The sequence below is a fragment of the Phyllobates terribilis genome, unplaced genomic scaffold (genome assembly GCF_046119375.1).
Source record: "Phyllobates terribilis strain yellow unplaced genomic scaffold, ASM4611937v1 Scaffold_1__5_contigs__length_1240528914, whole genome shotgun sequence".
Taxonomy (NCBI): domain Eukaryota; kingdom Metazoa; phylum Chordata; class Amphibia; order Anura; family Dendrobatidae; genus Phyllobates; species Phyllobates terribilis.
Window position 1 is genome coordinate 253,683,534 of NW_027362761.1, and position 27,247 is coordinate 253,710,780.

Consider the following 27,247-nt stretch of genomic DNA (forward strand, 5'->3'; position numbering starts at 1 on the left):
TTCACCTGTGATTAGTTGTCAGTACCCATGTGACACAAATTTGCTAATGACCTCCATGTTTTAAAAAGCCACATGGTAGAGCCTGTTCCTTTGTCACAATGGTCAAGACAAAGGAATTGTCTGACATCAGAACTGCTATTATTAGCAAACACAAGACTTCCAGAGGGTATAAGGCCATCTCCAAAGAACTTGATATCCCAGTTTCAATGGTGTGCAATGTTATTAAGAAGTTTGCCAAGCATGGAACAGTCAAGAAACTCACTGGGCGTGGGGGAAAGAGGAAAATTGCTAAGAGATGTCTTCGAAGGTTGGTGCAAATGGTGGAAAAAACACCACGTCAAACATCCAAAGACCGGAAGGCCAACCTGGAACAGTCTGGGGTCATAGTTTCAACAAGTACCATTCGCCACACACTAAATGAAGCAGAGCTTTATGGGCGAAGGCCAAGGAAGAAACCATTCTGAAAAAAAGACAGAAAAAGGAACGACTGATCTTTGCTAAAGAGTACCTAGACAAATCACAATCCTTCTGGAGAATGTTCTGTGGAGAGATGAAACACAAATAGAGCTTTTTGGCAATGCAAAGCAACGGTTTGTTTACAGGTGGAGCAATGAAGCTTATAAGGAAAATAACACCTTACCAACAGTTAAGCATGGCAGAGGATCCATAATGCTGTGGGGTTGCTTTGCTGTGTTTAGTACTGGAGGCCTTGACCGTACCACAGGAATCATGAAATCAGAGAATTATCAAGAAATTTTATAGTGAAATGTCCTACCTAGTGTAAGAAAACTTGGTTTGAGTCGAAGATCATGGATCGTCCAGCAAGACAATGACCCAAAGCACACCTACAAAAATACACAGGATTGGTTGAAAAAGAAAAAATGGACTGTTTTAAAATGGCCAGCAATGAGTCCTGACCTCAATCCTATTACAAATCGTTGAGGTGAGCTGAAATCTGCCATTGGGAAAAAGAACCCTACAAACATCCAAGAGCTTGAACAAAATGCAAAGGAAGAGTGGGAGGAAATTCCAGCTGAGAAGTGCAAGAAACTTATAGATGGCTACAAGACATGTTTGGAGGCTGTCAGCAATGCTAAACTAAGTATTAATTAGGGGACCTTATTGCTGCACATGCTGTTTATTCTGTTTATTCTTTGTTTTTCAACTTCCATGTTGCAATTTCAATGTTTTATTGTTGTATTACTTTGGACCACTAATTAACTAACAAACCATGAGGATATAACTTTGGTACATTTCCATTTATTTCTGAAGATATTGTACAGTCTATGAAAAAAATGAAGGGGTGCCAATAACGGTGAACAGCACTGTGTGTAGGTGTATAGGTGTATATGTGTATACACAGACACACACACACCAGGTGAAATAAGGAATAAACACGTCACCAATTATCATGTCAATAGCACCTTTAAAAATATAGTTACTTAGAAAATGAGTGGTTTGTTGTGTGTAGTGTCCGTGTATATGTGTGTATATATATGTATATATATGAGTGTGTGTGTATATATTGTAATGCAGCGGCTTGCGGCATTACTGTAATGGTGCAGGGTGTATTTTGGCTGACCATGTACCTCCCCCCAGGTGACTGGTCACATGACTGTGACATCGCACAGGTCCTGTGCACACAGAAGGTCTGATCACATGACTGTGACATCAGCATAGGTCCTGTGTGTGCACTAGAGGATATATAAACCCTGGTAGATTTGAGATAGGGTGTGAAAGGCGTGAGGCCTGTTGCCTGTGTGGGACACCGTTAGAGTGTGAGGCCTAGTGAGGCCTATTGAAGCCTGAAAGGCAGAGGCTGGATCCTTATGTGTAAGCGATCCCAGAAGCCTTGGAGGGCAAGAGGCTTGGAAGGCAAGAGTCCTGGAAGGCAGAGGCTGGATGTTAGGTGTGAAAACATACCAGTAGCCTTTGAAGGTACAAGGGCTGGAGACCCCCATCTGGGAAGCCGTAAAGCCACAGCGGTGGCAGAACAAATCTGACTGAAGCAGCTAAAAGCCGGCAAAGGTAAAACACTGCTTGATGTGGACATTTATATAAGTGACTTTGCTGAAGGCTGTAACTGGAGCCAAGTGGGCCTGTCTGCCACTGGAAAGGCTCTTGGACATTATATGTGTAAAAATGACGGCGAGCCACTGAGTTGGACTCGGTGATAAGCAGTAGTGAAGTGTAATAAACTGTTGGATTGTGAAATACTGGAAAGGTGTTGCTGGTGTGCTTTAATTGACCCGGTGAAGCGAGTGTCCCCCAGCATGATGACTAGCGCTGCCTTACAATATATATATGTGCAATGCACGTGCCCGGACTGACTGGCGTGTGCGTGTATATGTAGTGATTCCACTGGACCGTACCGGAGAGTGCCTGGCGGGGCGTAACTAAGTATCCACCCGATCCGACCAAGGTCGCACGAGGGCATACGACGCCAGTGCACCAAGGAGGAACCGAGTAGAGGGACCAGGTGCTACTCCAGGTCAGACCCCGGACACGGCTGTTGACCCACACCGGGGAATACAGGAACAGGCAGGTTAGGCTGGCACACAGACTGGTGGGTATAGGCAGACACGGCTGGTATGCAGACGGGTGGACGCTGGCAAGCACGACTGGTATGCAAACAGGGAGGCACTGGCAGGTACGGTCGGTATGCAGGCAGGTGGATGCTGGTAAGCACGACTGGTATGCAGGCAGGGAGGTACTGGCAGGTACGACAGGTTGGAGCACAGAGTGGATAGGACCCAGTACAGACTGGGACTCAGGAACAGAACCGAAGATGTGGTGGACAGACACAGCAGAGTGAGGCCACCCAGAGCGGCGAGCAAGAGCAGAGCAAGACGAGACTGCCGGAGCAGTGAACAAAGGGTCAGAGCAGAGCGAGACTGCCGGAGCAGTGAGCAAAGGGTCAGAGCAGAGCGAGACTGCCGGAGCAGTGAGCTAAGGGTCAGAGCAGAGCGAGACTGCCGGAGCAGTGAGCAAAGGGTCAGAGCAGAGCGAGACTGCCGGAGCAGTGAGCAAAGGGTCAGAGCAGAGCGAGACTGCCGGAGCAGTGAGCAAAGGGTCAGTGCAGAGCGAGACTGCCGGAGCAGTGAGCAAAGGGTCAGAGCAGAGCGAGACTGCCGGAGCAGTGAGCAAAGGGTCAGAGCAGAGCGAGACTGCCGGAGCAGTGAGCAAAGGGTAAGAGCAGAGCGAGACTGCCGGAGCAGTAAGCAAAGGGTAAGAGCAGAGCGAGACTGCCGGAGCAGTGAGCAAAGGGTAAGAGCAGAGCGAGACTGCCGGAGCAGTAAGCAAAGGGTAAGAGCAGAGCGAGACTGCCGGAGCAGTGAGCAAAGGGTCAGAGCAGAGCGAGACTGCCGGAGCAGTGAGCAAAGGGTCAGAGCAGAGCGAGACTGTCGGAGCAGTGAGCAAAGGGTCAGAGCAGAGCGAGACTGCCGGAGCAGTGAGCAAAGGGTCAGAGCAGAGCAAGACCGCCTGGAGCGGTGAACAAGGCAGAGCGAGCAGAAACCGCCGGAGCGGAGAACAAGGCAGAGCGGGCAGAAACCGCCGGAGCGGAGAACAAGGCAGAGCAGAGAGGACAGGGCTCTATTCACACGGAACAGACTGGAAGGGAAAGGCAGAGCCAGATACACACAAGATACTTGCAAAGAAGTAGCGAGTGGACTCTAAACTCACAAACGGAAGTACAGTGACAATGTGTAGGAGTTAGGTGCAGGTTCAGACTCTGCAGAAAAAGGGAAGGTACGGACATAGAGAAAAACAGGAGACAGGTTAGGAGACAGTTCAGACAGGAACTGTTACTGCAACAAATACAGGAATGAGCCAAGGTAAAGCCAAGTGCTGGTTCAGACAATGCAGGAGAGTGGGAAGGTATGGACATAGAGAGAAACAGCAGGTTAGGAGACAGTTCAGACAGGAACTGTTACTGCAACAACTACAGGAACGAGTCTGGGTATGCGGCCCCCAGAGGGGGGAAGAACAGGCTAAGAGCGTGTTCACACGGGCCTGGAATTACAGCCTCCAGGAAAGGCAGAAAGACAGCTGGCTAGAGTGCACAGACAGGACACAGTTCAGACACGGGAACTGATACCGCAAGGCAGGAAACATAGACAGGACCTGGCACATCAGTGACTAGAAGCCAACTGAAAGAACAAGATGCTCAGGCATGGATTCCAAGGAGGAGCTGGTTTAAATACCAGGTGACAGACAGCAATAGGCTGAGGACGCATTAGGGGTGAGTCTGCAGCAGCTACAAGAAACAGAAAGTTCGGCGGGTGTCGCTCTAAGCAGCCAGAGCAGAGCAAAGCAGACAGTATGGAAAGAAGCCAGATTGGCAGTCTGGACTGGAAATCAACTGCGCGCTCTTGCACAGTGGGAGATGGACCACTATGCAAGGACACCGCCAGGTATGTTACAATATGTATATACAGTACAGACCAAAGGTTTGGACACACCTTATCATTTAAAGATTTTTCTGTATTTTCATGACTTTGAAAATTGTACATTCACGCTGAAGGCATCAAAACTATGAATTGACACATGTGGAATTATATACTTAACAAAAAAGTGTGAAACAAATGAAAATATGTCTTATATTCTAGGTTCTTCAAAGTAGCCACCTTTTGCTTTGATAACTGCTTTGCACACTCTTGGCATTCTCTTGATGAGCTTCAAGAAGTAGTCACCGGAAATGGTTTTCACTTCACAGGTGTGCCTGTCAGGTTTAATAAGTGGGATTTCTTGCCTTATAAATGGGGTGGACCATCAGTTGTGTTGTGCAGAAGTCAGGTGGAAACACAGCTGATAGTCCTACTGAATAGACTGTTAGCTGCTTTTTTCTTGCCATATTACAAATTCTAAGTAAAGAAAAACGAGTGGCCATCATTACTTTAAGAAATGAAAGTCAGTCAGTCTGAATTATTGGGCAAACTTTGAAAGTGTCCCCAAGCGCAGTTGCAAAAACCATCAAGCGCTTCAAAGAAACTGGCTCACATGAGGACAGCCCCAGGAAAGGAAGACCAAGAGTCACCTCTGCTTCTGAGGATAAATTTATCCGAGTCACCGGCCACAGAAATCAAGGTTAACAGCAGCTCAGATTAGAGACCAGGTGAATGCCACACAGAGTTCTAGCAGCAGACACATCTCTACAACAACTGTTAAGAGGAGACTTTGTGCAGCAGGCCTTCATGGTAAAATAGCTGCTAGGAAACCACTGCTAAGGACAGTCAACAAGCAGAAGAGACTTGTTTGGGCTAAAGAATATAAGGAATGGACATTAGACCAGTGGAAATCTGTGCTTTGGTCTGATGAGTCCAAATTTGACATCTTTGGTTCCAACCACCGTGTCTTTGTGTGACGCAGAAAAGGTGAACGGATGGACTCTACATGCCTGGTTCCCACCGTGAAGCATGGAGGAGGAGGTGTGATGGTGTGGGGGTGCTTTGCTGGTGACACTGTTGGGGATTTATTCAAAATTGAAGGCATACTGAACCAGCATGGCTACCACAGCATCTTGCAGCGGCATGCTATTCCATCCGGTTTGCATTTAGTTGGACCATCATTTATTTTTCAACAGGACAATGACCACAAACACACCTCCAGGCTGTGTAAGGGCTATTTAACCAAGCAGTAGAGTGATGGGGTGCTACGCCAGATGACCTGGCCTCCACAGTCACCAGACCTGAACCCAATCGAGATGGTTTGGGGTGAGCTGGACCGCAGAGTGAAGGCAAAAGGGCCAACAAGTGCTAAGCATCTCTGGGAACTCCTTCAAGACTGTTGGAAGACGATTTCTGGTGACTACCTCTTGAAGCTCATCAAGATAATGCCAAGAGTGTGCAAAGCAGTCATCAAAGCAAAAGGTGGCTACTTTGAAGAACCTAGAATATAAGACATATTTTCAGCTGTTTCACACTTTTTTGTTAAGTATATAATTCCACATGTGTTAATTCATAGTTTTGATGCCTTCAGTGTGAATGTACAATTTTCAAAGTCATTAAAATACCGAAAAATCTTTAAATGAGGTGTGTTCAAACTTTTGGTCTGTAGTGTGTGTGTGTGTGTGTGTGTGTGTATATATTTAATATATATATATATTGTAAGGTAGCGCTATTCATCACGCTGGGGGACACTCGCTTCACGTGGTTAATTAAAACACACCAGCCACTTTTTCTGATAACACGACATCCAGCAGTTTATTACATTTCATAACTGCACGTACCATAGTCCATCTCAGTGGCTCACCGGCATGGTTATACACATAACATCCAGGAGACCTTTCCAATGGCAGACATGCCCGCTTGGCTTTAGATACAGACTTCAGCAACGTACAACATCAATGTCCATATAAAGAACCATTTTTTACCTTTGCTGGGTCTTAGCTGCTTCTCTCAGCTCTGTTCTGCCACAGCTGTGGCTTTAAGGGTTCCCAGCCGTGGTCTCCAAGCCACGTGCCTTCCAGGGCTACTGCGTCCCAAACACAGGGATTTAGCCTCTTGCCTCACCAGGCCTCTCCAGGCCTCTCTCTTCCAGCCTCTCCAGGCTAATGGTGTCCCACACACAGGGATCAGGCCTCATGCCTTTCACACCTGTTTCAAAACTACCAGGGTTTATATATCAGTCTGTGCACAAAGGACCTGTGATGATGTCACAGTCATGTGATCAGTCACCTGAGGGGAGGTACATGGTCAGCCAGAACACACCCCCTGGACGTTTTAGCAATGCAGTAAGGCGCTGCCTTACAATATATATATATATATATATATATATATATATATATATATATATATATATATATATATATATATATATATATACACACACACACCAAACCACTAATTTTCTAAGTAACTATATTTTTAAAGGTGCTATTGACATGATAATTGGTGACGTGTTTAATCCTTATTTCACCTGGTGTGTGTGTGTGTACACATATACACCTACACAGGGAACACTCAAATAACACATCCTAGATCTGAATGAATGAAATATTCTCATTGAATACTTTGTTCTGTACAAAGTTGAATGTGCTGACAACAAAATCACACAAAAATCATCAATGGAAATCAAATTTATTAAACAATGGAGGCCTGGATATGGAGTCACCCCCAAAATTAAAGTGGAAAAACACACTACAGGCTGATCCAACTTTGATGTAATGTCCTTAAAACAAGTCAAAATGAGGCTCAGTATTGTGTGTGGCATCTAGGTGCCTGTATGACCTCCCTACAATGCCTGGGCATGCTCCTGATGAGGTTGCGGATGGTCTCCTGTGGGATCTCCTTCCAGACCTGGACTAAAGCATCCGCCAACTCCTGGACCGTCTGTGGTGCAACGTGACATTGGTTCATGGAGCGAGACATGATGTCCCAGATGTGCTCAATCGGATTCAGGTCTGGGGAACGGGCAGGCCAGTCCATAGCTTCAATGCCTTCATCTTGCAGGAACTGCTGACACACTCCAGACACATGAGGTCTGGCATTGCCCTGCATTAGGAGGAACCCAGGGCCAACCGCACCAGCATATGGTCTCACAAGGGGTCTGAGGATCTCCTCTCAGTACCTAATGGCAGTCAGGCTACCTCTGGCGAGCACATGGAGGGCTGTGCGGCCCTCCAAAGAAATGCCACCCCACATCATTTCTGACCCGCTGCCAAACCAGTCATGCTGAAGGATGTTGCAAGCAGCAGATCGCTCTCCACGGCGTCTCCAGACTCTGTCACGTATGTCACATGTGCTCAGTGTGAACTTGATTTCATCTGTGAAGAGCAGAGGGCGCCAGTAGCGACTTTGCCAATCCTGGTGTTCTGTGGAAAATGCCAAGGTCCTGCACGGTGTTGGGCTGTGAGCACAACCCCCATCTGTGGATGTCGGGCCCTCATACCACCCTCATGGAGTCGGGTTCTAACCGTTTGTGCAGACACATGCACATTTGTGGCCTGCTGGAGGTCATCTTGCAGGGCTCTGGTAGTGCTCCTCCTGTTCCTCCTTGCACAAAGGCGGAGGTAACGGTCCTGCTGCTAGGTTGTTGCCCTTCTACGGCCCCCTCCACGGCTCCTGGTGTACTGGCCTGTCTCCTGGTAGCGCCTCCAGCCTCTGGACACTACGCTGACAGACACAGCAAACCTTCTTGCCACAGCTCGCATTGATTTGCCATCCTGGATGAGCAGCACTACCTGAGCAACTTCTGTGGGTTGTAGAGTCCGTCTCATGCTACCACGAGTGTGAAAGCACAATCAACATTCAAAAGTGACCAAAACATCAGCCAGAAAACATTGGTACTGAGATGTGGTCTGTGGTCCCCACCTGCAGAACCACTCCTTTTATTGAGTGTGTCTTGATAATTGCCAATAAATTCCATCTATTGTCTATTCCATTTGCCCAACAGCATGTGAAATTGCTTGTCAATCAGTGTTGCTTGCTAAGTGGACAGTTTGATTTCACAGAAGTTTGATTTACTTGGAGTTATATTCTGTTTAAGTGTTCCCTTTATTTTTTTGAGCAGTGTTTATATATATAGGGTGGTCCAAAAGTAGGCGGCCAGAAAATAATAACACTTATTTTGATTTATATATAAAATTATATTTACTAACACAAGCATAACATTGACAATTAAATTTTATTCTGAACAATAATACAAAGCCCTTAAATTTTATCAACGCAGGTGCTCAAACTGTTTTCCATTACAATTTGCACAGCTTTGAAATCTGCCTCTTACGCTTCGACAAACTTTTTTGCACAAGTCTCTTTGGGTATTAATTTCTTGAAATGCATCTCTTATGTAATTTTTCAAATCACTGACACTTTTTGGTTTTTGACTATAAACTTTGTCCTTGAGCACTCCCCAAAAGAAAAAATCCATTGGGGTCAAGTCTGGTGAACGTGCCGGCCAATCAAGTGGGCCTCTTCGGCCAATCCATTTATTACGAAATGTTTCATCAAGATACTCGTGGACTACTCTTGAATAATGTGGAGGGGCCCCATCTTGTTGGAAATAAAGGTCATTTGAATTAGGCTGTTGCTCTAACTGGGGAGCAACTTGATTCATTAGAATTTCAAGATACTTCTCTCCTGTGACTGTTCCATCAAAAAATATTGGTCCTAAAACACCAAAACTTGAAATACCACCCCAAACATTGACACCAGGCTCATTTAGTTGTTGCTCTAATGTTAAATGCATGTTCACATTATACCAGTAAATACAATTATGTCTGTTAATATGGCCGGATAATTTGAAAGAAGCTTCATCACTCCGCATAATGTTATCTAAAATTACTGGATTTTCTTCAATTTCGTTAAGCATAATCTCACTAAATTGCAGCTGCCTGTCTGGATCATCCTCCAATAAACCATGAATTAGACGTGGACGATAAGCTTTCCACCCAATAGATTTCAGGATTAAAATGATAGAAGCTCGTGAAATTCCCAATTCCAAAGAGGCTCTTCTGGTGGACTTTTTTGGACTCTGAACAAATGTTTCAGCAACAAATTGTTTATTATCTTCTGTACAGACTGTTTTGGGTCGACCAGTTTTTGGAACATTAAGGATTGAGTCAGTAACATAGTAACATAGTTTTTTTAAGGTTGAAGGAAGACTAAGTCCATCTAGTCCAACCCATAGCCTAACTTGTTGATCCAGAGGAAGGCAAAAAAAAACCCATGTGGCAAACACTAAGCTCCACATTGGGGAAAAAAATTCCTTCCTGACTCCATACGACAATCAGACTAGTTTCCTGGATCAACGCCCTATCAAGGAATCTAGTATTTATAACCTGTAATATTATACTTTTCAAGAAAGGCATCCATGCCCTTCTTAAATTTTAACAGTGAATCACTCATTACAACATCATGCGGCAGAGAGTTCCATAGTCTCACTGCTCTTACAGTAAAGAATCCCCGTCTGTGATTATGTTTAAACCTTCTTTCCTCCAGACGTAGAAGATGCCCCCTTGTCCCTGTCTCAGGCCTCAGAGTAAAAAGATCAGTAGAAAGGTCTTTGTACTGTCCCCTCATATACTTGTACATAGTAATAAGATCACCCCTAAGCCTTCTTTTTTCCACAGTAAATAACCCCAAGTGTAATAACCTGTCTTGGTATTGCAGACCCCCCAGTCCTCTAATAACCTTGGTCGCTCTTCTCTGCACCCGCTCTAGTTCAGCTATGTCTTTCTTATATACCGGAGACCAGAACTGTACACAGTATTCTACGTGTGGTCGCACTAATGACTTGTATAGAGGTAAAATTATGTTCTCCTCATGAGCATCTATGCCTCTTTTAATGCATCCCATTATTTTATTTGCCTTTGCAGCAGCAGCCTGACACTGGCCACTAAACGTGAGCTTGTCTTCCACCAATACACCCAGGTCTTTTTCAGTTACTGTTTTGCCCAGTGTTTTACAATTAAGCATATAATTATACATTTTATTTCCTCTGCCCAAGTGCATTACCTTACATTTATCCCCATTAAAGCTCATTTGCCATTTATCAGCACAAGCTTCTAGTTTACATAGATCCTCCTGTAATATAAAATTGTCCTACTCTGTATTGAAAAAGATTTTGAAAAGTCCATATACACAACATCCACTGCATTTCCTTGGTCCAGTCCAGAACTTGCCTCCTCATAAAAACTGATCAGATTAGTTTGACAGGAACGGTCCCTCGTAAACCCATGTTGATATTGGGTCATGAGGTTATTCTTCTTCAGATACTCTAGTATAGCATCTCTTAGGAAACCCTCCAGGATTTTACCCACAGTAGAGGTTAAGCTTACCGGCCTATAATTTCCAAGTTCGGTTTTTGTCCCCTTTTTGAATATTGGCACCACATTTGCTATACGCCAGTCCTGTGGTACAGACCCTGTTATTATGGAATCTTTAAAGATTAAAAATAATGGTCTATCTATGACGTTACTTAATTCCTGCAGTACTCGCGGGTGTATCCCATCCGGGCCCGGGAATTTGTCAACTTTAGTGATTTTTAGACGCCGCCGTACTTCCTGCTGGGTTAAGCAAGTGACATTTACTGGAGAATTTTTGTTATCACTAATCATGTTTTCTGTCATGCGATTTTCTTGTGTAAATACTGTTGAAAAAAAATCATTTAGCATATTGGCTTTTTCCTCATCCTCATCCACCATTTCACCCAGACTATTTTTAAGGGGGCCAACACTATCATTTTTTAGTTTTTTACTATTTATGTAGTTAAAGAATATTTTGTGGTTATTTTTACTTTCTCTGGCAATGATTCTCTCTGCCTCAATCTTTGCTGCCTTGATTTGGTTTTTACATAATTTATTTAATTTTCTATATTTATTTAATGCCTCATCACTACCTACTTGCTTTAGTTCTCTAAATGCTTTCTTTTTGTCACTTATTGCTCCCCTTGCAGCTCTATTTAGCCATAGTGGTTTCCTCCTATTTCTAGCATGTTTATTCCCATAGGGTATATATTGTACACAGGTCCTATTCAGGATGTTAATAAATGTCTCCCATTTGCTTTGTGTAGTTTTATGTCTCAGGATATCGTCCCAGTTTATTGCACTAAGATCATCTCTTAACCGTTGGAAATTTGCCTTCCTGAAGTTTAGGTCCTTGTAACCCCTCTACTACACATCTTATTAAAGGTTACATGAAAACGTATTATTTTGTGATCACTATTACCCAAGTGACCCCCAACTCGTATATTTGATATGCGGTCTGGCCTATTGGTTAATATTAGGTCTAGTGAGTGCCCCCCTTCTTGTTGGGTCCTGAACCAGTTGTGAAAGGTAATTGTCTCTCATAGTAGTCAAAAACCTATTTCCTTTGCTTGAACTACATGTTTCTGTCCCCCAATGTATTTCAGGGTAGTTGAAGTCTCCCATAATAATGACTTCTCCTTGAGTCGCTGCTTCATCTATTTGCTTTACGAGGATATTCTCCGCTACTTCCATTATTTTTGGAGACTTATAACAAACTCCTATCAGTATTTTATTATTTTTTCCCCCTCCCCTTATCTCCACCCACAGGGACTCTACATTTTCATTAGATTCACATATATCCTGCCGCAAGACAGGTTTTAAGGATGATTTTACATATAAACACACACCCCCCCCTCGCTTGTTTGTACGGTCATTTCTGAACAGACTATAGCCCTGTAAATTAACTGCCCAGTCATGGCTCTCGCCCAGCCACGTCTCAGATATCCCTACCATGTCATAATTATTTTCCAACAAAATTAATTCTAATTCCTCCATTTTGTTGGTGAGGCTTCTGGCATTAGTGTACATGCATTTTATGTGTCTCTCTGTACCTCTATTCCTTCTTACTTTATTGACTGTTCTAACCCCACCCCCAATTTCTTTATTTGTGCCCAGGTCACTATCTGCACTATCTTCCCCACCTATAAAATGAATACCCTCCCCCCCAATCCCTAGTTTAAACACTCCTCCAACCTTCTAGCCATTTTCTCCCCCAGCACAGCTGCACCCTCCCCATTAAGGTGCAGCCGGTCCCTAGCGTAGAGTCTGTAGCCAACTGAGAAGTCGGCCCAGTTCTCCAGGAACCCAAATCCCTCCTTCCTACTTGCCTCCTTCCTACACCAGTGGCATTGAATTTGTCACGAATGCGGTAAATGGTTTGTCTCTTTGGGGCGTGAGTACCAAATGTTTCATCCCAATTTGCTCTAACGGTTTCAGCATTTTGAGATTTCCAATACTCTGCTAAAATCCATTTTCTTTAATCTGTATTTAAATTATTTGCCATTATGTGATATCTGAATTATCTGAAAAGAAAAAAGATTTGGGGGAGATCTATCTGTGAAAACTAGATCTGTGAAACTGGCTCAGTTGCCCTTAGCAACCAATCAGATTCCACCTTTCATTTTTACAAAGAGTCTGTGAGGAATGAACATTGGAATCTGATTGGTTGCTAAAGGCAACTGAGCCAGTTTCACTTCACACCATGTTTGATAAATCTCCCCCTTCATAACCTTATTACACTTTCTGTCCACCTACTTTTGGACAACCCTGTGTGTGTGTATGTATATATATATATATATATATATATATATATATATATATATATATATATACAGTACAGACCAAAAGTTTGGACACACCTTCTCATTTAAAGATTTCTCTGTATTTTCATGACTATGAAAATTGTACATTCACACTGAAGGCATCAAAACTATGAATTAACACATGTGGAATTATATACTTAACAAAAAAGTTTGAAACAACTGAAAATATGTCTTATATTCTAGGTTCTTCAAAGTAGCCACCTTTTGCTTTGATGACTGCTTTGCACACTCTTGGCATTCTCTTGATATAAGACATATTTTCAGTTGTTTCACACTTTTTTGTTAAGTATATATATATATATATATATATATATATATATATATACAGTATATATATGTGTGTACAGAGACCTATTAACACTAGGACTACTGGACTCGTGACCCCGCCTAGAACTACTGAAAGGAGTCATTTTGACTCCTTGCTTGTTTTCGTTTATTTTTAGAGTTTCATTTGTGGTTATTTATTAATAATTATATTTTTTGTAATGTATTATTATTGTGAGATCCAACAGTAATGCTTTTGATTGTTTTTTTTCTGCTTTTCTTATTTTTCTACAGAAAATAACAATAATTATAATAGACGTTTTTCAAACATTTTTTTTTATTCAAGTGCACACATATAAACAACAACTGAAGAACAAAAAGCAGAGAAAATGTAGGTGGAGGAGCATAAAAATGAAAATATGGCGCAGAATTCACCTTCTAAACATTTGGTGTTTCGCATTTTAGGCATTGCCTTTGATTTATGGCAGTACATTGCCCACACAAAGACTTACCACAAGTCTTACAATTTCCGACAGATCTATTTTTCTTGCACTTTTCTTTGATCTGGCAAAATTTTGTTTGAACCATCACTTCTGAGCATGTAGAAACTTGGGACGTGGAACCCTTTTCCCTATCTGTGACATAAGGACCACTCAACTCTCTCACAAGCGTTTGCAAAAATGCCTTGCGTGACATTTTTTGGTGGGTAATCTCCTTGAATATTATCCATGCATTTATACCCGCAAAGTCTAAGGCATTTTCAAATGCATGAACAGGCCATCTCCTTGTGCATGTTCGTGTGGTATATTTTCGTGCCATCTGATCCACTACATCTACTCCATATTTTGTTTCATTGTAAAACTTTACCGTTTCTGGAGTTTTTTTAGCGGAATCAGACGCAACAACAACATCTGGATGGACGGAACTCAAAATGACAACATTTTTGTTGGGCTTTCCTTGATATACTGTAAGTGTAAAATTGTCTTCATTTCTAAACACTTTAGTGTTGTACAATTCCTCTTTCATGGATTTTATTTCTTTAGGCACTTCTCGCCTTATCTTGTTCAGTGTTCCCACGATGGTTGTTCCTTTGCTTTTTAGCTGTTTAGCTAATTTTACTGAAGTAAAATAATTATCGGTTGTAACATTGCGACCTTTTTTCAAAAACGGGTCCAATAACTTCATTACCACATGGTCAGCTAAACGGTCCTCAGCACGGCGTGTGTCATCTTTGCCTAGATAAGGGAAGCCATTTGCCAGATATTTGCTCCTCTTATCAACAGCTAGCCAATATTTGTGGCCATATTTATCTGGTTTGGAAGGCATGTACTGCGTGAATGGACACCTAGTTTTGCTTGTGAAAAGTTGCTCATCCACCGTTATGTATGGGCCAGGTTTGTAACACGCAATACAATTTTCAATAAACCTGTCCCACACAGTAGAAAATAGAGCAAACTTGTCCGTTTGCAGTCTCTCCGATCGAGTAGATTTCTCATCAAATCTGAGAAACCTCATAATTTCAACAAAGCGGTCCCTAGACATTGTCGCTTTGCAAAACGGTATTCCCCAGTCATTACACCAAATACTGCTAATCGAGTGACGGTTCGTGCCAGATATTCCACGAGCATAGAATATCGCAATGAATGCATCTAGCTCCTCATCAGATAGAGTAAACTGTAAATTATTGTTCCTGCATGCTTCTGCAAGCGTACAGTTCTTTATATGTGTCAATATATATGAATCAAAAAATAAACGCCATGCGCTCAAAGGACTATCGATAATGATATTTCTTCTGGCGTATCCTGTAGGGCCAGGTGCTTCTCGAAGAATATTTTGGCTGTCACGCCTACCAGGCAAGTGTTCTCCAATTTCAACAGGTTTCCATTGAATACCATCCGCTGAAACTAGTATTCCTTCAGATTCGCCTTCTCTGGTGTTTGTTGTTGCATTACCTTCGCCGCCATCGTTATCTGTTGTTCTTTCATTTCTGGGACGTTTTGCTGATTTTTTCTGTCCACGACCAGGAGGATGGTCACGAGGCAACATAACTGCATGAGCCCGATCCCCAGTTGATGTGCTTGGAATATCTGTAAAAAAGTTGATGAATATTTAGAATTTTTGTTTTGTAAGGGTCCGTGCACACTGGCTGGATTAGCGGCGGAATATCCGACCGGATATTCTCACCACAATCCGGCCCGTACCTGCCCGCTCAGGTACAGAGCGGAGTTTCATACCTGAAGCTCCGCTCCGAACCCCGGGCTGGAGCGTAAGCAAGCGCTGCTCTGTCCCTGACAGCGGCTCCAGCCCGGGGTTCGGAGCGGAGCTTCAGGCATGAGCGGGCAGGTACGGCCTGTATTGCGGCAAGAATATCCAGATGGCTATTCAGCCAGAATTCTGCTAGTGTGCACAGGCCCTAACTCAGTGTGTGGAAGAACAAATAAATACACATAACTACTTACCTTCTGGATTTGTTCCTTCTGAGTCTTCAGATTCACTTGATATGTTCTGAGGAATGAAATCTTCATCACTGTCGGAATCAAATACATGTTCCTGCAATTCGGATTCCGATTCATCCTCCGGTATGGATTGCAAAGTAGCCAGAATATCCTGAGGCTTTATCAAACGTCTTCTCTCCATATTCCTCACAAATTCCATAATTCTATATAGTTCCCTGCTGAAAAATAGAAATGAAATGAAAACTAAAAGAAATAATAACTGTTCTGCCACCTTCAAAAGTAGGTGGGCTGAATCAGTTGACAGACAGCTAAACTATTTCATAACAATTCATACCTGTATGAGTCTTCAGAGCTCGTATGTCTGTGTCTGTTCTCTTTGTCTCTTCAGCTGAACTGAAAGTAAAGTTACTATCCAGAATACTGTCTCCTGCTAGGACCTTAGAAAAACACCACCCTTCATTAGCATAAGATAAGAGCCTAGAGTAAACAAGCTATTTTGTTCAGCATTACACAGTAATACAAGCAGGTAAAACACAAGGAAAATGTGAAAAGTTGACATGTAAATTGAACTACATCTATATGAACATCAGGGTAAATAAGACAGAGTGAAAAAATTATGCACAAAACTTTATAGCAACATTTAGTGACAAAAGGACCTCAAAATATAGTAGGGAGTCAAAATGACTCCCTTCAGTAGTTCTTGGTAAATTTTGAAAAAAACGCGCAAATTTTTCACCAAAATTATTTATTCTCACAAAATCTTTTTTCACATCATATTTGAGGAAAAGTCACCGAGTTTCAAGCCGGAATTCTGAAAAATGTAGTCACAGAAGAGAAATAAAAAACGAAAGGAGTCAAAATGACTCCATCAGTAGTTCTAGTTTTAAATCCATTGGAGTGCATTGCAGTCACAAACTCACCTGCGGCTGCAATGCAGGAATGAAGGTGAGCATTGACCTTGTCAGGCTATCTGGCAAAGGCATATTAAGTAAAACCCGGCAGGGCCTTCATTTCTTGGGGGAGGCTACAGGAAGGCAGTGGGGCAGCCTCCTCCCTCCAACCCGGGTTTTCCAGTGGCTCTTGCCACAGGTCCTTTAAAAACCCTGCACTAAGGATTAGTGTTGTTCTATGTTGGAACCTGCTAGGAGCATAGCAGGAAAGCGCAGCTGGATTGAGTGTGGCTGAACCCACACCTGGGAAGGCTCTACACCTGTCAGACTATGAGCGGCTAAGCGCGGCCGTTTCCCACGGCAACCATTGTTTAAGGACTCGTGTTAGCCCGGCTGCGAACCGGAGGACTGTCCTGTTTACCCGTGAGTTGCTGAATAAAGCTGTTTATGTTGGACTTGCTTGTGTCACTGCCTCAGTTACAGCACAGTGTGATCACCGCCGCCTTACAACACATACACGCACACACACATATACATATACATACTGTACAGACCAAAAGTTTGGACACACCTTCTCATTTAAAGATTTTTCTGTATTTTTACGACTTTGAAAATTGTATATTCACACCGAAGGCATCAAAATTATGAATTAACACATGTGGAATTATATACTTAACAAAAAAGTGTGAAACAACTGAAAATGTCTTATATTCTAGGTTCTTCAAAGTAGCCACCTTTTGCTTTGATGACTGCTTTGCACACTCTTGACATTCTCTTGATTCTCTTGACTCTTCACTTCACAGGTGTGCCCTGTCAGGTTTAATAAGTGGGATTTCTTGCCTTAGGCTATGTGCCCACGATGCAGAAATGAAGCAGAAAATTTCTGCAGCATTTCTGCATCTCCCTGGCAGAAAAAACGCATGCAGATTGTGGATGCGTTTTTCCTGCAGAATACATGCGGATTCACATGCGTATCCACATGCGTTAATGCATGTGTTTCCGCATGCGGACTGACAAGCACTTTCCAGGCGATAGCATCAACTAGGTCACACTGTATAAATCCATGCAAACGGCATGGATTTATACAGTGTGACCGTAAAAATAATAATAAAAAAAGCTATACTCACCCCCGATGCCGCCGCGTGTGCTGTCGCGCTCGTCCTGGCTTCTTCCGGGTTGCCGGCACATCGCGAGACAGCCTGCGGTCACATGACCGTGACGTCATCTCAGGTCCTGGAAGGAGAAGCGCTGCTGGGGCCGCCGGACAGGTGAATATAAACTTTATTTATTATTTTATTCTTTTTTTTACAGGTACAATGGTATCCAGGTCTGGATGAGAGTCTTCTCTCCTCCAGAACTGGGTACCATCCGCACATTGAGACGCATGATATCCGCTTGTACAAATGTACAGACGCGGATATTATGCGTCTCAATGCAAGTCAATGGCGGCGCTTCCGCTGCGCTTACGCAAAATTAATGAACATGCTGCGGATTTATGAGCGCTGCAGAAATGCTGCGGAAAAATCCGCAGCATGTGCATTGACATTGCAGAATGCCATTGGGGATCATGGGGTGCGGATTACCATGCATTTTTGAAGCGTTTCCGCTGCGGAAATTCCGCAGCGGAAACGCATGAAAAACGCATCGTGTGCACGCAGCCTTATAAATGGGGTTGGGACCATCAGTTGTGTTGTGCAGAAGTCTGGTGGATACACTGCTGATAGTCCTACTGAATAGACTGTTAGAATTTGTATTATGGCAAGAAAAAAGCAGCTAAGTAAAGAAAAACGAGTGGCCATCATTACTTTAAGAAATGAAGGTCAGTCAGTCTGAAAAATTGGGCAAACTTTGAATGTGTCCCCAAGCGCAGCTGCAAAAACCATCAAGCGCTACAAAGAAACTGGCTCACATGAGGACCGCCCCAGGAAAGGAAGACCAAGAGTCACCTCTGCTTCTGGATAAGTTTATCCGAGTCACCAGCCTCAGAAATCGCAGGTTTACAACAGCTCAGAGTAGAGACCAGGTGAATGCCACATAGAGTTCTAGCAGCAGACACATCTCTTCAACAACTGTTCAGAGGAGACTTTGTGTAGCAGGCCTTCATGGTAAAATAGCTGCTAGGAAACCACTGCTAAGGACAGGCAACAAGCAGAAGAGACTTGTTTGGGCTAAAGAACACAAGGAATGGACATTAGACCAGTGGAAATCTGTGCTTTGGTCTGATGAGTCCAAATTTGAGATCTTTGGTTCCAACCACCGTGTCTTTGTGCGACGCAGAAAAGGTGAACGGATGGACTCAACATGCCTGGTTGAAGCATGGAGGAGGAGGTGTGATGGTGTGGGGTGCTTTGCTGGTGACACTGTTGGGGATTTATTAAAAATTGAAGGCATACTGAACCAGCATGACTACCACAGCATCTTGCAGCGGCATGGTATTCCATCCAGTTTGCGTTTAGTTGGACTAATCGAGATGGTTTCGGGTGAGCTGGACCGCAGAGTGAAGGCAAAAGGGCCAACAAGTGCTAAGCATCTCTGGGAACTCCTTCAAGATTGTTGGAAGACCATTTCTGGTGACTACCTCTTGAAGCTCATCAAGAGAATGTCAAGAGTGTGCAAAGCAGTCATCAAAGCAAGAGGTGGCTACTTTGAAGAACCTAGAATATAAGACATATTTTCAGTTGTTTCACACTTTTTTGTTAAGTATATAATTCCACATGTGTTAATTCATGGTTTTGATGCCTTCAGTGTAAATGTACAATTTTCATAGTCATGAAAATACAGAAAAATCTTTAAATGAGAAGGTGTGTCCAAACTTTTGGTCTGTACTGTATACATATTATATATATAATGTGTATATATGTAACACTAACTACAGGAAGGCTACCTCTTTCTCAGAAAACATGTGTAATGCCGGCGTCCCTGCATGGTTCCTCACCCTCCTCCCATCAGGTACGCCAATATGCTCACTGTCACGGCCGCTTGTCGGCGTTTCCTGCTCCAGCTTCCAGGTTATAGGGACCTGCTTCTTAAAGTGGTAGCTCGCACACTGTGGAAAAGCCCCCAGCCTATAGCTGGAAGGCATTAGGTATTGAAGGCATCCTCCCCTATGTCTGAGCAACTTTAGTATCTAGTGTGTCCTAGCCCCCTAGTCCATTATTAGGTCCCTGTTACTTAACCTGTCCTGTGTTCCTGTACCCGTCCTGTGGCCCTGTACCAGAGTCTGTCCTGTGTTCCTGTATTCATCCTGCGAACTTGTACCAGAGGTTTTCCTGTGATTCTGTAACCACCCTGTCTGAATGAACTGTTCGGTCCAAACCTGAAACCTGTTTCTAAACCCGTCCCATCTGAATCTGCACCGGTATCCATTCTGCCTGTGATCCTGAACCCATCCTGCCTGCTTCTCCGAGTCTGTACCTGCATTCCTGACCTTTGAGGTCAGCAGCTGCAGTACCGGTGACTGCCCTGGATTGGTACCTGGCGGCTACCTGCAACTCAAGCCTGCCCTCACCATTAGAGGCTCTAGTGAAGACCATGTAGCCACTTAGTTGCGCCCCTCCAGGGTAAGTGCGGCCCGTGGCACAGTGGGTCCACACTCACCAGCGTTACAGGTTGCTCAGGCCATGAACCCCGCTGACTCCAATACCCCACCTCTCTCTGAGTTGTTTCAGGAGATGACCCTCCAACGTGATCAGCAGGATAAAATCCTGACCTACTTGCGGTCTGTGAGCGCCCATTTGGATGCCCTGATGTTGGCTGCTTCACCAGCTCCAGTCCAAGTTGCAGCAACCTCGGCAGTTACTACTCACTTAAAAACTCACGTACCTGGAGGTGGTCCTCGTCTGTCTGCTTCATCATGTTTTGACGGAGATCCCAAGCAGTGCTGTGCTGTGGGTTTATTATCAGTGCATGTTGCAATATGAACTGCTGGCCCATCAGTTGACCGGGCTAAAGTGGCCTTTTTAATGTCCCACCTAGATGGAGAGGCCCTAGCTTGGCTCATTCAGTTATGGGAGAGAGGGGATCCTATGACCTCAGATTTGCAGTCCTTCCTGGGGGCATTCCACAAGGTCTTCGACGAGCCGGGTCGTGTCACCTCTGCCGTATCCTCTCTCCTCAGACTGCGATAGGGAGATCTGACAGTAGGACAATATGCTGTCCGCTTCTGCACCCTATCTTCAGAACTTGGCTGGAACATTGAGGGGCTAGTAGCCACCTTCTAGGAGGGTTTGTCTGGAAGGATTAAGGACGAACTGGCTGGCCGAGACATCCCCACTACCGTAGATGATGTAATTTCCTTGGCTATCTGGATCGATCTCAGGTTCCAGGAGCTCTCCAGAGAAGTGTCACGAGAGAGGAAACCGATGCCGCTGTCTCCGTCCTTCGAGAGACCGCTCATTCCCCAGCCTTCCATGGCAGCAGTCTCCCCTGAACCTATGCAGGTCGACCGTGTTAAGCTGGCTTAGCAACGGCAGTAACACCGTTGTGCCAAGGGATTGTGCTACTACTGTGGTAACACGGATCATCTTATCTGCTTTAGTCCCGAGAAGCCAAGAAACTCCTAAGCATAGGGTCTGTAGGAGAGGCTACCCTGGGCGAGCATAATTCCTCTCTACCATTGACCCTGACCATGACAAAGTTAAAGGTAGGTGGAAGGTCCTTAAAGATGATTTCAGGGAATTAGGCTGCAAGCTGAAAGCAAGGACCTCCAAGGTGGTATTCTCTGAAATAGTACCGGTACCACGTGCCACACCAGAGAGGCAACGGGAGATTAGGGAGATAAATAAGTGGCTCAAGAACTGGTGTAGGAAGGAGGGATTTGGGTTCCTGGAGAACTGGGCCGACTTCTCAGTTGGCTACAGACTCTACGCTAGGGACTGGATGCACCTTAATGGGGAGGGTGCAGCTGTGCTGGGGGAGAAAATGGCTAGAAGGTTGGAGGAGTGTTTAAACTAGGGATTGGGGGGGAAGGTATTCATTTTATAGGTGGGGAAGATAGTGCAGATAGTGACCTGGGCACAAATAAAGAAATTGGAGGTGGGGTTAGAACAGTCAATAAAGTAAGAAGGAATAGAGGTACAGAGAGATACATAAAATGCAAGTACACTAATGCCAGAAGCCTCACAAACAAAATGGAGGAATTAGAATTCATTTTGTTGGAAAATAATTATGACATGGTAGGGATATCTGAGACGTGGCTGGACGAGAGCCATGACTGGGCAGTTAATTTACAGGGCTATAGTCTGTTCAGAAATGACCGTACAAACAAGCAAGGGGGGGGGGGTGTTTATATGTAAAATCATCCTTAAAACCCGTCTTGCGGGAGGATATATGTGAATCTAATGAAAATGTAGAGTCCCTGTGGGTGGAGATAAGGGGAGGGGGGAAAATAATAAATTACTGATAGGGGTTTGTTATAAGTCTCCAAAAATATTGGAAGTAGCGGAGAATATCCTCGTAAAGCAAATAGATGAAGCAGCGACTCAAGGAGAAGTCATTATTATGGGAGACTTCAACTACCCTGAAATACATTGGGGGACAGAAACATGTAGTTCAAGCAAAGGTAATAGGTTTTTGACAACTATGAGAGACAATTACCTTTCACAACTGGTTCAGGACCCAACAAGAAGGGGGGCACTGCTAGACCTAATATTAACCAATAGGCCAGACCGCATATCAAATATACGAGTTGGGGGTCACTTGGGTAATAGTGATCACAAAATAATACGTTTTCATGTAACCTTTAATAAGATGTGTAGTAGAGGGCTTACAAGGACACTAAACTTCAGGAAGGCTAATTTCCAACGGTTGAGAGATGATCTTAGTGCAATAAACTGGGACGATATCCTGAGACATAAAGCTACACAAAGCAAATGGGAGACATTTATTAACATCCTGAATAGTACCTGTGCACAATATATACCCTTTGGGAATAAACATGCTAGAAATAGGAGGAAACCACTATGGGTAAATAGAGCTGTAAGGGGCGCAATAAGTGACAAAAAGAAAGCATTTAGAGAACTAAAGCAAGTAGGTAGTGATGAGGCATTAAATAAATAAAGAAAATTAAATAAATTATGTAAAAAACAAATCAAGGCAGCAAAGATTGAGGCAGAGAGAATCATTGCCAGAGAAAGTAAAAATAACCCCAAAATATTCTTTAACTACATAAATAGTAAAAAACTAAAAAATGATAGTGTTGGCCCCCTTAAAAATAGTCTGGGTGAAATGGTGGATGAGGATGAGGAAAAAGCCAATATGCTAAATGATTTTTTTTCAACAGTATTTACACAAGAAAATCACATGACAGAAAACATGATTAGTGATAACAAAAATTCTCCATTAAATGTCACTTGCTTAACCCAGCAGGAAGTACGGCGGCGTCTAAAAATCACTAAAGTTGACAAATCCCCGGGCCCAGATGGGATACACCCGCGAGTACTGCAGGAATTAAGTAACGTCATAGATAGACCATTATTTTTAATCTTTAAAGATTCCATAATAACAGGGTCTGTACCACAGGACTGGCGTATAGCAAATGTGGTGCCAATATTCAAAAAGGGGACAAAAACTGAACTTGGAAATTATAGGCCAGTAAGCTTAACCTCTACTGTGGGTAAAATGCTGGAGGGTTTCCTAAGAGATGCTATACTAGAGTATCTGAAGAAGAATAACCTCATGACCCAATATCAACATGGGTTTACGAGGGACCGTTCCTGTCAAACTAATCTGATCAGTTTTTATGAGGCAAGTTCGGGACTGGACCAAAGAAATGCAGTGGATGTTGTGTATATGGACTTTTCAAAAGCTTTTGATACGGTTCCACACGAAAGGTTGATACATACAGTAAAATGAGAACAATGGGGATGGGGGAAAATATATGTATGTGGGTTAAGAATTGGCTCAGTGATAGGAAACAAAGGGTAGTTATTTATGGAAAACACTCAGACTGGGTCTCAGTTAACAGTGGGGTACCACAGGGGTCAGTATTGGGCCCCCTTCTTTTTAACATATTTATTAATGACCTTGTAGGGGGCATAGAGAGTAATATTTCAATATTTGCAGATGACACTAAACTCTGCAGGGTAATCAACACAGAGGAGGACAATTTTATATTACAGGAGGATCTATGTAAACTAGAAGCTTGGGCTGATAAATGGCAAATGAGCTTTAATGGGGATAAATGTAAGGTAATGCACTTGGGCAGAGGAAATAAAATGTATAATTATATGCTTAATTGTAAAACACTGGGCAAAACTGTAACTGAAAAAGACCTGGGTGTATTGGTGGAAGACAAGCTCACGTTTAGTGGCCAGTGTCAGGCAGCTGCTGCAAAGGCAAATAAAATAATGGGATGCATTAAAAGAGGCATAGATGCTCATGAGGAGAACATAATTTTACCTCTATACAAGTCATTAGTGCGACCACACTTAGAATACTGTGTACAGTTCTGGTCTCCGGTGTATAAGAAAGACATAGCTGAACTAGAGCGGGTGCAGAGAAGAGCGACCAAGGTTATTAGAGGACTGGGGGCTCTGCAATACCAAGACAGGTTATTACACTTGGGGTTATTTACTGTGGAAAAAAGAAGGCTTAGGGGTGATCTTATTACTATGTACAAGTATATGAGGGGACAGTACAAAGACCTTTCTACTGATCTTTTTACTCTGAGGCCTGAGACGGGGACAAGGGGACATCTTCTACGTCTGGAGGAAAGAAGGTTTAATCATAATCACAGACGGGGATTCTTTACTGTAAGAGCAGTGAGACTATGGAACTCTCTGCCGCATGATGTAGTAATGAGTGATTCACTGTTAAAATTTAAGAAGGGCATGGATGTCTTTCTTGAAAAGTATAATATTACAGGTTATAAATACTAGATTCCTTGATAGGGCGTTGATCCAGGGAACTAGTCTGATTGTCGTATGGAGTCGGGAAGGAATTTTTTTCCCCAATGTAGAGCTTAGTGTTTGCCACATGGTTCTTTTTTGCCTTCCTCTGGATCAACATGTTAGGCTATGGGTTGAACTAGATGGACTTAGTCTTCCTTCAACCTTAAAAAAAACCTATGTTACTATGTTACTATGTTACATATCCATGTCATGTGGAGTTACCCTGTTCATTAAGACGGTCTACCTAGATTCCGGTTCGGCTGGAAACTTCATGCAGCAAGCCGTGGTAGATCGATATCAGATTTCCGTCAGATGCCTCCAGAGTCCTTTGGTGTTGTCTGTCGATGGAAGGGCTCTATCCAAAGTCATTTTTTTTTGTTACTGAGCAGGTGGAGCTTCGGGTAGGAATTCTGCATGCAGAGAAGATCGCCTTTTATGTACTGCCTTGCCTGTCACATCCACTTCTCCTGGGCCTGCCGTGACTAAGTATTTACGAGCTTGTCTTAGACTGGAGGTCCGATGTGGTGCTTTGTTGGGGATAGTCTTGCCACGAAATGTGTCTTGTCCCTATACGTCCAGTTTGGCCGCTGGTGACACCATCTGCTCTGCCTGGTCTGCCATCCACTGACATCTTAGATAAGAAGGAAGCAGAGATGTTACATCCACATAGGCCGTACGATTGTCCCATTGACCTGCTCTCGGGATTTTCACCTCCTCTAGACCGCATCTATCCTCTGTCTCAGGCGGAGACCCTAGCCATGTCCGATTACATAAAGGAGAAACTGGCAAGGGGATTCATCCAGAAGTCTTCCTCACCGGCAGGAGCTGGTTTCTTCTTTGTCAAAAAGAAGGATGGAATTCTCCGGCCTTGTATAGAATATAGAGGTCTCAACCAAATCACAATTAAAAACGAATATCCATTGCCACTAATCCCAGAATTGTTTGATTGTTTTAGAGGTACTGGGATCTTTACCAAGCTCGATCTGAGAGGAGCATACAACCTAATCCGCATATGCCAAGGAGATGAGTGGAAGACTGCTTTCAACACCCGAGACGGTCACTATGAGTACAGTGTTCCGTGTTATGCCATTTGGGCTCAGGTATGCCCCAGCTGTCTTCCAAGCTAGGTGGTCGCTGTTCTTTGCCCGCTTTAATTTCATCCTACATTTTCGCCCAACCGTCAAGAACGTCAAGGCAGATGCAGTTCCTCCTCTTGGTCGGTTAGTAGAAAGGACCTAGAAAGCGCATCTTATCAATGAGTCTTCCAAGATGGATACCGTGGTTCCAGTAAACTTGTCTCAGATTCCTCAAGGGAAGTGTTGGAATCGGATAGGAGGCAAGTTCTGCTTGGGTGCACTCTTCAAAGTTGGCTGGTCATGCTGGGCAGAGAAAGACTTTGCAACTTATCTCGCGTTATTATTGGTGGCCAACCATGCATAAAGATGTTGTGGAATTGGTTTCTGCCTGTCCTTCCTGTACTTGTAACAAGATTCCCAAGCATCTTCCATCCAGGCGACTTTTACCACTTCCTGTGCCTTCAGTTCACTGGCCGCACATAGCCTAGCATAGGGACTTTATTGGATTTTCTTGTTTCCTCCTGGATGCTCCGTCATCTGGGTGGTGGATGACCACTATTTGAAAATGGCTCACTTTACCCCATTGCTTGGTCTTTTGTCTGCTCCCATGCTCGCTGAGAAGTTTATTCAGCACATCTTCCGATTTCACGAGTTTCTTCTTTACATAGTATCCGATAGGGGAGTTCAGTTCACATCCAAATTCTGGGAGAGCACTTGTAAACTTTTCAATCTGGTCTTGGACTTCTCTTCTGCATTCTATCCTCACTCCAACAGTCAAGTGGAGAGGGTCAACCAAATTCTGTCTAATTTTCTGCGACATTTCTCGAATGTACCACTTTTGAGAAGTCGTCCAAACGGATCAAAAGGCATGCTGAGAAGAGAGGCACGGATCCACCTTGTTTTTGTCCAGGGGATAAGGTGTGGCTCTACTCGAGATACATCCGTCTCAAGGTTCCATCTGACAAGTTGGGTCCTCGCTTTATCAATGGGGCAGTGCTGATGACCATTTTTTTTCACTGACGGAATCTGTCAGTGAAACAAAAATTGCAGCATGCGGCGAATTCACTTTGAAATCGGATGCCACCCATTCAAGTCTGTGCCACCCATTCAAGTCTATGGGTGCATGGAAAACATAGGACTGCACTTGGATGACATTTGAGCGCAGAGAGAATTATACGCACTGACATCATAGAGAAATCTTCTTCTCCATCTTCTCACATTGTGCTTTGATTCTTGCATCCAAGAGAATCAGATCACACTATTCTGACACTCAGATCAAACTCTGATCAGAGTTTGATCTGAGTGTCATTAGCATTGACCCAATTCAAATGAGAGAATCTACAGCCGTGTGAGTGAGTCCTGAAGACAAGTATACCGCAACCAAAAATTGCCAAGGAGCCACATACACTCTAAGGAGTAGATCGATGACTTAATGCACATATAGCATAGAGCACAGATATAGTAGAGTTTTCCACTTTATTAAGAAGGGAACCTGTCTGCTAATTCACACTGCCCAAACGAGCAACATCATCAGGCACTAACTTCGTTATTACAACCCTGTAAGTTATACTCTGAAGTATTTGCAGTATTTCAGAAAAATAATT